The sequence below is a fragment of the Austrofundulus limnaeus genome, unplaced genomic scaffold (genome assembly GCF_001266775.1).
Source record: "Austrofundulus limnaeus strain Quisiro unplaced genomic scaffold, Austrofundulus_limnaeus-1.0 Scaffold1861, whole genome shotgun sequence".
NCBI lineage: Eukaryota > Metazoa > Chordata > Actinopteri > Cyprinodontiformes > Rivulidae > Austrofundulus > Austrofundulus limnaeus.
The window spans coordinates 1-11,182 of NW_013954263.1; the positions used below are offsets into that span (position 1 = coordinate 1).

At 40.9% G+C, this 11,182-nt stretch overlaps 1 protein-coding gene across 1 annotated transcript in view; it reads left to right on the plus strand.

Annotated features, from left to right (window-relative positions):
* Positions 1-27: 27 nt before the first annotated feature.
* LOC106536529 (zinc finger MIZ domain-containing protein 1) overlaps positions 28-11,182 on the plus strand; it is a gene marked incomplete at its 3' end in the record, with an annotated part of 33,506 nt that continues 22,351 nt past the window's right edge. Inside the window, 1 exon segment of the mRNA XM_014033827.1 lies at positions 28-265.

The window sequence follows — 11,182 nt, forward strand, 5'->3', positions numbered from 1 at the left end:
ACACACACACACACAGACAGACGGGTCTTCCGTGACACATTTTGTCAGCAGCCACCGAGCATGGGTCCCTTTAGTAATAGAATAGCCGATGTAATTTGACACTTCAACTTACTGCGCTCTCTCCGAGCCTGTTCAGTTACTCACCCGCTGACGCTGAGCCCGTTCTGAGCAGCCAAGGTGGAAGATATTTTATTGAACGAAAGGAAAACGAGGAGAAATTTAAACGAGGACTTTTTGCAGCTTTCCTAAAAAGCCCCCCTCCCCGGTGAGTGTGGCTGCAAAACTTGCTTTGTATGTTTTTTTTTTTATTTAATTTTATGTCGCGCCTTAGGTTTTGTTTCCACTTTATTTTTTTATGGTTCAGATTTGCTCTTTTCCCAACAATAGAGAGTGCCCGCTGGAAGTGGAGCAGGAGCCGGCGAGAATACACCTTTATGAATGTGGTTACTGTTGTTTATCGTGCTGATTAGAGTCGAGCCGGTTAGAAGAGGCAGGTTGTGCGTTTCGCTTTTTTTAGGCACAGATGCCGAGTCGATCCCTGTGAAAGCAGCGGCGTGTTTTTTATTTTATTTTATTTATTATTGCAGCTCGGTTAATATTTGCTTACAGGATGGATTGCGTTTCTGCGTGTGCACGAGTCAGCTCTTGATTTCTTGTTAACCTTCAGCTTCAGGATGTGCACAAAAAAAAGCACATGGTTGTGTGTCGGCGGCTGTGTGGAGTCTCAGGCTGCAGAAGGACTGTGGACAAACGACTGCAGTGCGCGGATCAGACCCTGAATGTCACCTTAAATCTCTAAAACTTTGATAGCAGGAACATATTATTAGAAAGAAAGAAATGCTGTTATCTCAGAGCCTGCGCTTATCTTGCTGCTGGAGGTCATAACTGGATTATAGAGTTTGTTTGTTTTTACAAGTTCACTCCTCAAATTCCTGAGTGGAGCCATTTGTGGATTGAGCAGAACCTTATATTTGCTTTACATATGTCCAGGAAGACAATAATATTGATTTTTTTTTAAAACATAAATAGTCTCAGCTCCCTACTCTGCATTCTTACCCTTTATGTTTTGTATACATGCACTTTATTCCTTGTTTTGAAAGTCCAACTTTTTGTTGCATGAAGCGGGCACACAAACACCCATACAGATGTTTCTCTTCTCCTTTCATTGAAAAAGAGCTTTTCCTGTTTTTGTTAGAAGTTGAGCTTCTGCAGCATCAGTGTTTGGACCCAGCTGCTGAGTGCTCATTCAAAACATCTGTAAGGGATGCAAGTTATAAAACATTCTCTGCCGCTTGTTTACATTTCTGTTGCGCAATCTGAGATGGTTTTAAGTGTTTTTATTATTATTTTTTGATTGAGCACTGACTGGTTTTAGAAAATTAGGTAGGGTTGCGGTGTCAGACAGAAGAGGTTTTTCTATCCCCCCCCTCCTTCCCCGTTCCACCCCACCTCCGTGGGGCCCCAGGTTGCGCTCCTGAATAACCATAGGGCAGACCCCACCATGCTGACCTTCTTCCATTCAAGTTAAGGATGTTGAAACACCAGCCGTCAAACAAAAGACACATTGAAACAGAGAGCTGCAACCCAGCACGTGTGTCTGGGTGCTGAAGTAGACCATTTATTAACTCTRTGTGTCCCACTGACCAATAAAAACCATCGGCAGACAACTGCGTTGAACGAAACTGCAAAAGCACAAGCTGAAATTCAAGAGAGAAAAAAAAAAATACAAGCTGACAGTTTAGAAAAGAGGTGCCCAAAGTGGGGCCCACAGGCCAAAATTGACCCGCCAAGCCATTTCATTTGGCCCATCAGCAYTTGTCCTGGTTATTAGATTGTAATCTCRTGTCCTARGTAGAAACACTATATTTCCACTTTTCAACCATTGGTCCAACTATAGGRAGAAGGAGCTGAAYTCAAATAGTCTTAACTCATGATACTCACTTTATCTTTGAATTATGTTTAGATTAAATATAAGTACCTACTAGGGGTGCAACAATACATGTACCCGTATCGAACCGTATCGAACAGTGCTTTAGGTTCAATACACACMTGTATCGAACAATACAGATTTTTAAAATTTACTTTATCAACTTGTCTTCTGAAGATGCTTTGTGTTGAAGGCTCAGTGGATCTGCATTGAACTACTCCACCTACACTGTATTGTCAAGCACAGATCCACTGAGAAACGTAAAGTTATGAATATAACCACGGTTCCTTGAAGGAATGGAACGAAGTACAACACACAGTTGTACATGGGACACGCGCACCCTCGCGCGCCTGGCTGAAGCCACCTCTAATCACGTCTTTAGACCGGTGACGTGGTGACGTTGAACGTCGGGTGACAGGCTCCGCCTTCACCCTATAAGTTCGGAGTCACCAGCATCATTACTCAGTTTAGATACCGCCCCTCACCGAGCCTTTTGTGATGCGGGGCCAACAAGGTGTTGTACTTCGTTCCYTTCCTMRAAGGAACCGTGGTTATATTCATAACCTTACGTTCCTTTTCAGTCATTTCACTCAGTACAACACGCAGTTGTACATGGGACTTGTCAAAGCGCCCCGCAGAGCAGTATCAGACCTGAGTTAAGTAGTGTGCCTGTACTCTCACCCACCTGACGGGGTGAGAGTACAGGCGGAAGCTGGAAATGGCTGTGCCACATGGGAAATTATTTAACTCTCACATCAGAGAGGACACACAAGAGGCCTCATTACCTCCACAAGCACTGCTGGCCAGCCCGTAAGGAAACTGTGAGCTTGGTGTGGCTCACTTCGGTGTAGCGGCTCAAAAATAGTCTTTGTTTTGTGCCGAGATCTTCCAGAGGCACAACGAAGAGCACAGCACTGTTTTCTCAAAGAAAAAAAAAAAGAAAAAAGTTTAGAGATAAACACTGACTTTGACCTTCGTTATAAGAGCACAATTAAACCTTGTTCCAAAGGTTTGGACCAACTTGCGCTTAAAAAAGCTGGCAAACAGGGCTGCGAGTTTGCTCTATAATATCATAATGTTATTGATTCGGCTTGGGAATTCCACTCGTGGCGAGCGGCTCCTGCACACGGAGAGTTCTCCTTATAGCACTTTAATAGGGAGAAGTCTGCTCTTCTGTTGCGGTCAGAGGCTGTGGGAGGTTTGTGTAGGTTTTGCTCAAGGTCCTTTTTGTGTTGTCTTTGCTTAACAGAATAAATTCTTTGGAATGAATCACTCTGCCGGTAAGACTATTTTCAAAGAGTGCAGGGCAAATGTGAGGAAAGTGCTTCACTGTGCAACCGGAGCTGGTAAATGTTGAGCCTTATCTCTGTGTCAGAAAGCATTTTTGGTTTCAATTATTCATTTGTCACGCTCTTTTTGAGCCAATAAAGCTTTGTAAAGTTGCCAGTTGTTTGCTCTACTAGGAGTTGGACGCTATTAGTTTCTATATAATCTTTTACAGATATTTTTAGCAGATAAAGACGTAACATAAACTGATTTCAAATATAAATTAACCTTTCCAACCCCTTGTGAAACCTCAAATTTCTGTCACTTGAGTCATCTGAAGTTTTTGAATACACATAAAGCATCGTGATTGGCAGTCCCCAGGATCTTTTGGCTGTTCAGTCTTTCAGTCAGTCTGAGATTCTCGGCTGTGTAAGAGCTTTATAGTGAGCGCGACCAGCTTGTGACCCCTTAAAAACGGTAACACTTTGCCACAAGTTCGTTTCAGCTTTAACTCCAGTGTGTTTTTGTCTGACTGTCCAGTACTTTACAGGAGAGCTAAAGTAGACGAAAAAAGCATCCATGTGAATGACTGAAGCTATAAAAAAATAAAGCTCTTTTTAACCTTTTATCCTCCTCTGAGCCTTTCAGATGTAGCTTGACATTCTGGTTATGAAATACTGACCAACACCTAAAGTGCACATCAATTCAAATTAGCAGTGGTATTAAATCAAAACACTATTGATATGAGATTTTTTTTTCTTGAAATATTGTATTATAACACTGTGGCACTACTTCAGTTAACAATCGAAATACTTGTTCCAGCTCTCAGAATTGGCTGTACATCATCCCACCCCATATTTTTCTCCCATCTGCCAATTCTGAATTCCTCATGTGTGTGTTTGTGATGATTTGCGACGCTTTGTGACACACAGCTGCAGTAACCGAGCAGATAGTGGAGTATTTTTTTTTCTTTTTTCTTTTCTGGTTTTGTTTTATGTCGAACGGTCAGACTGTACCTGTCAGCCTCACTGTTGACTGTTAATATGAAAGCTTCTATTTTCAAAACACAGCTCAGAGAAAGAGAATCTGCGTGCCTTTTCTGCTTTCGTGCAGGAGGGAGATACAAAGCCGAGGCAAGGGGATGGGAGAGGTGCCGGGAGTGACGCCAGACCACACATCATTTAATCATGTTAGAGTGTGCAACCACTTTGTGCATATTTTTGGTTGCATTGGTGATTGGAGTTGCTATTATACCAACTGAGCTCAGACGGAGAGAAAGCTGGGGTGGTGGCTTGATGCATAAGAGGAAAAAAAATGGTATTTTGGAATATTTAGAAGTTAATAAATTGACCGTAGTTCAATTTTGATATTTGATGCTGACAAAAACAGCTTTAGGACCACTCAGCCTGTGGATGGATGACCAAAGTGCGTATTAGCGTTGCATTTCAACTCGTTCTTTTGGCGTAATCCCACTGTTGACTTGTCTGCTAAGTACTGAGTGTTATTTTTTTGCGTGCTCTTTTTAGGAAGCCCCTCAATGCATAATCTCACTTAATCTAATCTATCCCACTCTATAATAGACTGAGAATTTATAGAAAAAGCTTTATGTAGATCCATACCAAACAGACCGACGTGCCGGTCGCCTCCCCAGCCCCTCTGGCGAAGCTCTTGTGAAAATGCTAGTGACCTCTGCGGCCCTTGTTAGTCTGAACAATGGGCCTGCCTCCTCTTACAGCTGCAGCCGCACTGGAGGGGAAGTTTCTAAGACCATAAATACACATTTACTGATTAATTTAAATACTGTACATTTGACTTCACACGCATAGAAGCTATTTGTTATTGTAGATATCGTAGGCAGTGGAAAATGGATTTATTTAGACAGCTGATGGAAGGATGCAAGAAGCTATTGCCCTGTTGCAGTTATTGTTGGTTTTTAGTGTTTTTCTTCTTGTCAGTGAAAAGAAAAGACRATAAAAATAAAAATTTGCAGCCTTAACATACAGTTATGCATAATTTGAGTAAAGTTAGTATTCGGATCTGGATGACATGGAAACTGAGTACGGAGTCACATTAAAATGCAATTAAAATTTGCTAATACGTTGTTTACATGTTTGATGTTGTCAGCGGGGATCTTTGAATTTAAATCYGGGTTAGAATTAGAGTGAGTGCAACATTGTGAAAATAAGGGGTGAAATAAAATGCGATCCAATCTGTGAGCCTTAATCCAAGATGGATATAATTGGAGCTTTCTAGGCCCCCCAGCAGTTGCAGCCTCATGCATGTTGAATGTGACATGCTGTGAAAAACATACACAGATGATGACACAGAGCATCGCTGCAGCCTTAAGTGTAAACGAAAGGCTCTGAATCATGAATAACATCCGGCATCTCCAAAATCCCAGCTTTTATAAATTAAACAAGGACCAACCCTGAAGGGTTGTCAAATTTGGCAGCTTGTGATAGTGTTGCATAGCAGACATATTTTCCTCATAAACTGCAGCACAGACTGAGAAACCAGCAGCTACTCTCAGAACTTGAAATTGTATCAAGAGTTTTTAAGCTTGCTGGCAAACCAGGGTGCAAAAATAATACTTCTRTGTGTCCTGTGTTTGTTGAAGGAGGATTTCGAACTTATTTTGGGGGGTAATCCACACCTCTGATGAGTAATGACGGTGATTCTGAGCAAGTGTTGGACTAACATTCAACAGCGCCTGTAGGGGTCCATATCTCATTGTTCTCTGACAGGGACAATTAACTGGGATTTACTAATACACAGGGAGCCTCCTTCCCCCATTCTTGTGGGCTCTCAAAGGAAAGGTCTGAGGGTAATCTCTTTCCCAAGCACCRCCCACCCCTCTTGCTCCCATTCCTAAAACACAAATAAATGTRAGGTGGTTGCAAGTTTGCTATCGAGATGTAAAACACAAGTAGACACAATCCTCAACATGTTGCGCCGCTTCTCAGTCATCTGTTGCCATATGTCGACACGAGGGAGGCCTTACATCAAAATGTTTTTCACCTGTTTCTCTTCCGCGTAGCRGTGTGAAACTTTAGAATCAAATAGTTCTCCCTGAGGGTGACCTCTCACTCAGGAAGTCCACCTAAAATCACACACCTTGAATTGCCTTTTTTAGCGATTACACTCACATTGCTGAGAGCCATGTAGCAGCACCAAAACACCAAAACTTTGTCGTATTGCTGGGCGGTATACAGGTTCTTACCAAAAACCGTTTAAAAATTTTTTTTTAGGATATGAATTTTCTGAATACCGACATACAGGTATGAATAGCATGAACGTTGCGTTGCACCCGCCAGTGAACTGTTTCACAGGGGGACACTTTTTCTCACAGCACCTCTATGCACATTACTAATGTTATTGTAGCAGACTTCTCAGTAACTGGAGGCYGGTGGCAATTTCACTGCTTATATTGACTGACGTAAAAAAAAAACACTCACCCGTTTTCTTCATCACTAAATGTAGTAAATACATCTTTAGTGATGTGCACAGATAGATTTAATGCACAACATTTATGGAGACAAATGTGCTTCTATTTTGAAAAGCTTAGGGTAAGTAGTTTTGCACTGGGMTTTAGTTGACTGGTACACGGAGGCTGAGTTTTCCCGTTAAGCTTTATTAAATAGCATAAAATGAGACCCCCTATAATGATCTTTGCTCAACCCTAACCCTCCTACTTCWTGACCATACCAAAATGCACAACTAATGTCTATACCAGTCAAAGAAAAAAAGACATGTAGAGGAGGGGAACAGCGACACAGAGTTACAGTAAAAGAAAAAAATCAAGAAATAGTTTCTGTGTGACCAGCTGAGCTGTGTTGAAATGAAAAAATACTGTGATACTGGTATAATTGTTGAAAGTACTGTGATATAAAATTTCGGTCATACCGCCCAGCACTACGTTGTTAACATATTTTTGTCACATTGTGGATATTATTAGTAAAAGAAATGTAATCTAGTTATTAGTTATTCATCTATCCGTCCATCTTCCACCACTTATCCATAGTTTGGTATAATATTCAGCGGAAGGGTTTGACAGGTTTCTCAACCATAATCTCTTATAGTTCACCATTGTGCTGGGGGCAACTATCCAGTAGCAGGAGCTAGAAGGGAGGTTAGAAAAAAAAGAAAATACTCCACTGAACTGCACCACAAAAATACATCTTGCAACAGGTATAGAAGTTGATAAAACTTTCATTCACAGTATCCTCGTGAGTGGTGTGTCTGGAATTCTGTTTTAATTCATACCCCGCTGTTTGGTTGACTGCAGTGACCGTCTGTGGGGAGTATTATTATCTGCACCAGCCCCACCAGGTCTCTCCACAGAAAGACACAATAAAAATACCACAAGTATAATAACAAGCAGAAAAAAAACACCCCCAAAACAAAACAACATCAACAAAGATATGTTTTTTGAAGATACTTCGCATCCGTGCAATTTTTCACTCATGGACTACAAGGATGCAGTAAACACAATTTCTTTTAAACAACTAGTTTAGAAACTGGTATGRTATCACCAGTTGTTGAACTGTAGTGTGAAACAGTTTTATTTTATTGTATTTGACCTTTATGTGAAATGTTTGAGAACCAGTTCTCATTTACAAACATGACCTGGCAGTTGAACCGTTGATTGATTTGAACACCGTGGTGCTGCTCATCCCAAAACAGCATGAGTACAAGCATGTCAACAAGATTCAAACAACTCTGTTCATCATCAGTAACCTTTTGGTTCCTAAATCCAGTCTGTTAGCATTTAATTGAAGGTTTAAAAATAACATTTTCTGTTTGCTTTACAAAAAAAAAATGGAATACAGATTGAAACAGAGTAGAGCTATCAGAAGTTGAAACCATTTGTGTATTTACTATTATTTGTAACTCTAATAGTGAATGGAAATTAAGCTCATTCTTCAATCAGACAGGAGACTTATTACAGATATGCTACACTAATACATATACTTTTAATATAGATGACAGGAGTGTAAACAGGCAGAGGCCTAATACTGACAAGTGTGGTAATATGAGATATTTTAGGCATAACAAGCAACCCACAAACGCTAGTTTTATTCCTCAGTCAGCTGTCATAACTTATAAACTCGGCTGAAACATTGATCATACACAGAGCCTACTGTCATTTCTTAGATGTCTAATTCATCAGCATTAACTGTTTAAAACCCTCGACAACCTCCATAAAATCCAGAGTCCTGACCAAAATCAGAAATTTCAATTCCTCCCTGAGCAATGTGCTTTCATGATTTGTACAATTTCAGACACAAAATAATGGCAATTTCCTGATTAGCTCTAGGGTCATTTAGAAATGATTTTCTTCTCCCACCTCAAACTACACTTAAATCCATTAATTTATAAATCAAACTGATCTCCTGTTGAATTGCTTCATTGTTGAGTCTATAAAAATGGTGTAAACAAACAGAAAAAGATTATTTACACAAGTTGCCAGAGGTAATATCTTCAAAGTGCCTATTTTGTCTATCTGACAGCCCCAAGCCCAAAGATATTAATTTTACAATTTTCAAGCAGTAAAATCCTCTCATGTGTGAAGATTTTCACAGCTGCTGATCATCTTCTGAATCAACTAATCCTGTCAGCATCTGTTTAGTGGAGTTTTCTTTTCTCAGTCATCTGAAGCGCTTTACCTGCATTATGATTATTACATTTTTTTGGCATGGTTTTGTCTCTTTTGTGACCTAATCTCACTCTTTTCACCTCGCTCAAGGGGGAAAAATGTTTTTACTGATGATAAAGTGCCCATAGCACTGACACCCCACCCATATAGCTTTGCAAGTCAGCTTACACTGTACCCTTATGCTAACACAGTTGCTGRGTGTGGTCGGTTACCCAGGTGCAAGGCATGCATCACAGACTGAGGATGATACACGGACATGACTCCTCTGGGCAGTGAAAAAAGGCCCTACTATCACCGCTGAGTAGTATGAAATACATTAACCCTTAAAGGCATAGTTCATATCATTTGAGTGTTGGATTCTGTGGAAAGTTGGAAACAATTATAGCTCTTTAAATGACTGAACCATCCATTTATGTCCAATGATTTTGAATCAGAAATGCACTTAAGACTGCATTAGGTCTTAATGCCTTTTTCCAGTTTATTTCTGATTATTATTTATTTATTTTGCATGGTTGACATCACAGGCTTTGTTTACAGAAGTAAATACAAGATATGTGCTACACATGTCGCAATAGCTGCYTTTCCATTGCAAATGTGCGCAAAACTTTGTCGATATTCTGTTAATGTCGAAAAAACAGTTTCGCAATTGCGTTGTTTCTATTAAGAAATGCTATTAAAGTCACACGTGAATACGTTTGTTCTCGCGATAAGTCATTACAAACATGGTGGCAGTGGATGTAAACACATGCATAATTGCTACCACGATACTAGCGCTCATCATCAGCCATCAGAGAAGACGTCTGCGTCTTATTGAGGCTTTCGAGTGACAAGCCCCTTATACTTGGGAGTGGCTACATATGCTGTGTTTCTGGGAAATTGTAGTTGGTGAATTTACTAKTTTCTTTTACTACTTCGGTGATTTTACTACTACTTCAACTTCCTGTTATCTTCTTCTTCGTCGTCTTTTTTTGCCAGTAGAAACATCCTGTTGTTGATCACGTGACTCCTGTGATGCAAAAAAAGTGTTTCCATTGTAGTTTTGCGAAATACACCAATTTTAATACAGCCGAAAAACCACCTCATCCTAGCACAAAACCATTTTGTCGAAAAACGTCATTTTTTTTTCGAAATTGACGTGTTTCCATTGATCAAATTTATTTTCGAAATTCTAATTTGCGCATTTTCATGGTCAATGGAAACGCAGCTTGTGTTTGTATCGATTCTGAATTTGTTGTGCTTATAGCGCTCTCAGAAAAAACACCGGCAGTTGTGGCTGTGGTATTTCATCATATCATCATTTAGGTATCCACACTACTCACTTACCAAAACCATGGCTTGTCGCCACATCTGCTATTATCCCAAGGCAGACTTTAAATAACTCTTCTGTAAACAAGTTGTGTCCGTTTCCTTGTGTTGCCCCATCCCGGTGAATGGCGAGCTGTCTCATCCTCAGCAGCAGCTTCAGGAAATTAGGAGTGACTCCTACAGAGAGAGATTTTCACACTAATCTCCGATATTACAGTGGCATCTACTGCTGCCGATGAATCTAATTAATTGGGCCATATTTTATAAAGTGAACACACACTGAGGCACATGTGAGGACAGGTTTTGTGCAACTATTTATAGGTGCTGATTGCATAAGCTTGTTTCTTTAACAACAGGGCATTCTCACTTTGTCAGCACAAAACAGATAAAAGCGGTAACTGACCAGATTAGCTTTACATGACATGCATAGATCTATTGCACCCCTGCTCCTTTTTGGCAAAGGGTGTGCGGCCCAACGGGTCCCATGGTTTGGAAAAATGTTGACAGTAGACGCTATTTTTGACCATCTGCTTTAAAAGGAGGGCATGTTTGAGTCACAGACGCTGTGGTGCGAGGCTGCACCCGTGATGTGCCTGGCATGTGAAGGGAGGGAGGAGAGAGAGAGAGAGAGACAGAGAGATAGTTCACCCGAGGGCCCAGCATCCTTCGTGTCACCATAGATGTGTGCACAGTGTGTTTGCCTGGTTTCACTAATGTGGGTTATGTTAGCATGAAGGACGGTGGAGGAGGAGAAGGAGGAGGTGGGAAGAAGCATGGGAGTAGAGAGTGTGTGTGTGTGGGGGGGGGGGTTGTCATATTTAGGATTGAGAACAAGAGAGACAATAAGCAGGATGTAAACATCTGAGAGATGAGTTAGTTCTTGGATCAAAAATGCAACGTTTAACACCGTCTCTCTGTTTTCTGTTTGTGTGTGTGGACACATATTTGCTACATCATTTTCCAGAGAAACACAGCCTTGTGGGGACCCAGTGCTCCTTATGGGGCCCAAAGCCTGGTCTATGCCGGTG